This window comes from Pseudophryne corroboree, chromosome 8, assembly GCF_028390025.1.
Source record: "Pseudophryne corroboree isolate aPseCor3 chromosome 8, aPseCor3.hap2, whole genome shotgun sequence".
NCBI lineage: Eukaryota > Metazoa > Chordata > Amphibia > Anura > Myobatrachidae > Pseudophryne > Pseudophryne corroboree.
In genome coordinates this window covers 168067782-168073812 of record NC_086451.1, presented here as the reverse complement: position 1 = coordinate 168073812, position 6031 = coordinate 168067782, and positions in this window count along the sequence as shown.

Below are 6031 nucleotides of genomic sequence, written 5' to 3'. Positions count from 1 at the left end.
CTTATTAAATAACAGCAAATCTCCTTTTTAGCACTTTCTATCAACTATAAAATTTGGCAAACAGGAATAGTGATATACGAAAAATGAAATAGAAATGCAGATATATGCGTGCGTACGCAAGACAAAAGAAAAATAAACAGTTTTAAAAGACACAAGCGTTTTGTTCTTACTTCCGGTTACCGGATTCCTTCAGCACTCTTTACCTAAGCGAAGCAGACGCTTATCCCGTCAGCAACTGCGAGACAACCTCCCACCCTTTTGCTGGGGGATAATGTCTGCTGATCTACCTAGTGCAGATGTGAAAAGGATCGGACGAGTCCCCAATTGACAATGCTGAATTCCTATGTCGTATAAACAACCCTTATGAAGCTAAGAACACTGTACGCTGTTTACTTAAGAAATACCGTAATGGTACGCTATCTGCGTAGCGATCGCTCAGCCGTAGGCGAGACGCTCAAGCGTCACGTTCGCTCACGGCCCAGCGATCACAGGACACGTTATTGGTTATGTCTAGGGGAAAGATTCGCTATGGCGTAGCATACGCTCGAGACCACGAGGAGGTCACCAGCGATGCAGACGCTCACAACACTATACCTTGATATTAAAACCTTATACCAATGAAATACACTGAATACCTTAATGTGAGTACAGGGTGTAAATGCAACCTTGTGTAACCTGACTACCTACAAAGCTGTTTGAGCGTCACCGACGCTCAAATGAACACTTAACACTATAGTAAATACACAGATACTGGTTTAGGGTTCCAAAGCCTATTATCTGTATTATATCTAGTATACTTGTAAAAGAGTAACACAGTACAAATGATACACTACAATATAACAAAGACTTCCTAACCAAACACCTAACTAAGGGATAAACTACAATGCTATCCTGGTCTAACACAATACAATACAATACTATAATACTACGAAGTATTTAAGAGAAAAAGAGGAGAGAGAGAGATAGAGAGAGAAAGAGAAAGAGAGATATTGGCTCGCAGAAAGACAATGATTATGGAGAGAACTTACGCACAAAGGGTATGATCGCCTGCGCCTCGATATCCAGCTCCCGATTATCAGCAGATAACCGTTGATGAGAGAGTGAGAGCTGGATGTGGTCGGCCTGCCTATTTATGCCCCACACACAATGCAATCTCCTAGTCCCTACAATCCTTCAGTTTATTGGACACAGGAATTCGGCCCTGTACTGTAACCAAAGGTCATAGGGTGATTCATACAGGTGGGCTGTGACGATTTCCAACAGCTCAGGTGGGTGGGGAACTGGGTTTCCCGCCGCATACCTGAGTATGGGTAAATAATAGAAATGGACATAAACTTCTTATGTCCATAACTATTCGCACGAGCGATTAATACGCTCCAAACCAACACCGGAATATTGCTAATTAAATACTCTTCCGATGGGTACCAAACACTGCTGTATGACTCCTGTTAGACCCTTCGTGCAATACAAAGAGGGATTCCTCCGCTCAGGGACATTCTATCTAAACCAAACTTACAGAAACTATTGAGGGGAACATGATCTATAAACGACATTAATTGTGAACTTTTGTAACGAATGAGTCGCACGCTACGATCACATAAACTCTACCGTAAATGCGCATACTGCGCGTGCGAGTGCACGCTATTGCGGGTATGCGCTTCCACGGGAGAGCGTACGCATGCGCAGCACGGACCAGTGTGCGGTGCAAATATGGCAGTGTGCATTGAGACATTTTTCTGACTTCGACAAGGCCATTCAGTTTGGCAGGTTCCATGCCAGAGTGTTCCAGTGGGACCTGTTGGACAAGTGGTCCGGATCCCACTTACACATGCACCGGAGGATAATCCTGTCTTCCAAGACCAGAATCTCACTCCATTGGTGGCTGCACAGTTCTCACCTCCTAGAGGGGCGATGGTTCGGGATCCAGGACTGGATCCTAGGGACCACGGATGCAACCCTTTCGAGGTGGGGAGCAGTCACACAGGGGGAAAACGTCCAAGGAAGATGGTCAAGTCAGGAAAGTTGTCTCCACATAAATGTTCTGGAGTTAAGGGCCATTTAATAACAGCAGACACAGTACACACTGGGACGGGTGCCCAGCATCCTCTACGGACTAAGAGAAAAGGATTTACCGGTAGGTATTAAAATTCTAGTTTCTCTAATGTCCTAGAGTATGCTGGGGACTCCGTAAGGACTATGGGGATAGACGGGCTCCGCAGGAGACATGGGCACTTTAAGAAAGACTTTAGTTCTGGGTGTGCACTGGCTCCTCCCTCTATGCCCCTCCTCCATACCTCAGTTTGATACTGTGCCCAGTTGAGACTGGGTGCTTTTCAGGAGCTCTCCTGAGCTTTCTGACAGAAAGTATTTTGTTAGGTTTTTAATTTTCAGGGAGCACTGCTGGCAACAGACTCCCTGCATCGAGGGACTGAGGGGAGAGAAGCAGCCCTACTCTCTGAGTTGCAAGGTCCTGCTTCTTAGGCTACTGGACACCATTAGCTCCAGAGGGATTGGTACGCAGGATCTCACCCTCGCCGTCCGTCCCAGAGCCGCGCCGCCGTCCCCCTTGCAGATTCAGAAGATAGAAGCAGGGTGAGTATGAGAAGAAAAGAAGACTTCAGAGGCGGCAGAAGAGTTCATAATCTTCACTGAGGTAACGCACAGCACTGCAGCTGTGCACCATTGCTCCCATACACCTCACATACTCCGGTCACTGTAAGGGTGCAGGGCGCAGGGGGGGCGCCCTGGGCAGCAATATAAACCTCTTTTTGGCAAAAATATAACATATATACAGCTGGGCACTGTATATGTATGAGCCCCTGCCAATTTTACAGTTTAAGCGGGACAGAAGCCCGCCGCCGAGGGGGCGGGGCTTCTCCCTCAGCACTCACCAGCGCCATTTTTTCTCCACAGCACCGCTGAGAGGAAGCTGCCCGGACTCTCCCCTGCTTATACCATGGTAGACAAGAGGGTTGAAAAGAGAGGGGGGGCACATAATTCGGCGCAAATGACATACAGCAGCGCTACTGGACAAACATTAAGTTACTGTGTTATTCCTGGGTTATATAGCGCTGGGGTGTGTGCTGGCATACTCTCTCTCTCTGTCTCTCCAATGGGCCTTGTGGGGAAACTGTCTTCAGAAAAAGCATTCCCTGTGTGTGTGTGGTGTGTCGGTACACGTGTGTCGACATGTCTGAGGAAGAAGGCTATATTAGAGAGGAGCGGGAGCAAATGAATGTGGTGTCTCCGCCGACACCTGATTGGATGGATATGTGGAATGTTTTAAATGCTAGTGTAAACTCATTGCACAAAAGATTAGACAAGGCTGAAGCTTTGGGACAGTCAGGGTCTCAACTCATCCCTGATCCTATGTCGCAGGGACTGTCAGGGTCTCATAAGTGCCCACTATCCCAGATTGTTGACACAGATACCGACATGGATTCTGACTCCAGTGTCGATTACGTTGATGCAAAGTTACAGCCAAAATTGGCAAAATCCATTCGATATAGGATTATGGCAATAAAAGATGTTTTGCACATCACAGAGGAACCTCCTGTCCCTGACAAGAGGGTACATATGTACAAGGGAAAGAAGCCTGAGGTAACCTTTCCCCCCTCACACGAGCTGAACGAGTTATGTGAAAAAGCTTGGGAATCTCCAGATAAAAGACTGCAGATTTCCAAAAGGATTCTTATGGCGTATCCTTTCCCATCAACGGATAGGTTACGATGGGAATCCTCCCCTAGGATGGACAAAGCATTAACACGCACAGCTACAGCTGGAAAATCAAATTTTTTACCTTATGTTCCCTCACAGCATAAGAAAGCTCTGCATTATCAAATGCAGTCCTTTCGGTCACAAAGAAACAAGAAAGTGCGAGGTGCGTCCTTTCTTGCCAGAGGTAGGGGCAGAGGAAAAAAGATGCACAACACAGCTAGCTCCCAGGAACAGAAGTCCTCCCCGGCCTCTACAAAATCTACTGCATGACGCTGGGGCTCCACTGGCGGAGTCCGGCCCATGTGATGTCATGCAGCCGCTCTGACCACGCCTCCTGTTTCTCCGTTGCCGACCCAATATTGAAAACCCTGCCCCCGCACCGCTCCATCTCCGACTTGGAAATGGAGTGTTGTTGACCCCCCTCCCCCCCCCCCTGCACCGATTGACAGGCAGAGGCGATCGCATTATCTGCAGGCGGATGCGTATGCTCTTAGCAATTTTTGCAGTTGGATTGCTTATTGCGATTGCAATCCAACCTGAATCAGGCCCTATTACCTATCACAATGCACTGCGGGTAGTACAAAATGGGGTTAATATAGGAGAAAAACCCCCAGAGCTGTGCTCCTTAACTGTCCCTGGTGGCTAGTGGAGCAGCTGCCCAGTAATCAGTGTCCACGCCAGTGCGCACACGGCCCGCCCCCTACAGCCACGCTGGATCACGGTATAAAGTGGGCACAGAAGCCCCTTACCACCCTTTCATCAGCGGCCTCGTGATCCCGGAGGGCGGTGTGTGTGTGACTGACCTTAGGAAGAAACCGGAGCCTCCGCTGCAGTGACCCAGCAACCGGGGCACTGGAGTATACTGTGCCGCTGGGAGTGATGGAGCTGCAGTAAATATGTCTATTAGACCTAGCCTGCTGCAGCCCTTGTAGATTCTTATTAAAAAAGTTCTTCTTTTCTTGTCAAAATTAATAGCTAAGAATAGGCTGCCTGAGGCAGCCCCCTGTTAAGTGGCCTGCTACTGAAGGCACCAACTACAAACTGAGCTCCCTGTTCATGGAAGCGAGGTTATAGAGGAGGGGGCGCTGAGTATCTTGTGAACAGTCAAAAGCTTTGAGCTTGTTGGTGCCTCAGATCAAGATCCTACTCTACACCCCAATATGAATCCTTGTGGAGTCCAGTGTACCCCACAGAAGAAAAAAATGTGTCACAACCATTGGCAGCAACATAAGAATAGCTGCTGATGGGCACAATTGAGAAAGGAAGGGGGGAAAACATTTGAATCCAGCACATATATGTAATTCGAATATGTAATTTGTACCTTCCTACTTTAAAATGTAATGGATGAACCTCACCCTGTGAGAACTATCTTCATGATCAAGAGATCTCATATGCAAGATAAGTATGTGTTGGGATAGGGCTGTGGAGGGCGGCTGCTCGGGCACACCCCCGTCAAGTTAAGGAGATTCAACTGAGGAAGCACAAGGGAACTCTCATCTGGGGACAACAACTGCAGGGAGAACACATTTTCAGATGAATGTGGGAGGGCAGAAGGCTGCCTAATACTGAAGCACCCCCAAACAACAAACCAAATGCAACAACTAGTGCAAGCATTCCTGGGGGAAGGCCTGCAGCAGATGGATCCAATAACAGCTCCAGAGTTGCTCTACAAGACAAGTAAAAGGGTGTGAGCCCTGCAGCACCACCTGTACTTTGCATACACACATATAGGACAGCATCTCTTATATGCCCCAGGGTCAATAAAATAGTATCCTTATCTAGGGTATCCATCCCCTCAGATAAGGTATCCGTCCATGCTGCTACAGCACTACACACCCAGGCCGACGCAATTGCCGGTCTGAGTAAGGTACCCGAATGTGTATAAATGGACTTCAGGGTTATCTCCTGTTTGCGGTCAGCAGACTCTTTGAGGGTAGCCGTATCCTGGGACGGGAGGGCTACCTTCTTGGATAAGCGTGTTAATGCTTTGTCCACCCTAGGGGAGGATTCCCATCTTAACCTATCCATTGATGGGAAAGGATACGCCATAAGAATCCTTTTGGAAATCTGCAGTCTTTTATCTTGAGATTCCCAGGCTTTTTCACATAACTCGTTCAGCTCGTGTGAGGGGGGAAAGGTTACCTCAGGCTTCTTTCCCTTGTACTTATGTACCCTCTTGTCAGGGACAGGGGGTTCCTCTGTGATGTGCAAAACATCTTTTATTGCCATAATCCTATATCGAATGGATTTTGCCAATTTTGGCTGTAACTTTGCATCATCGTAATCGACACTGGAGTCAGAATCCGTGTCAGTA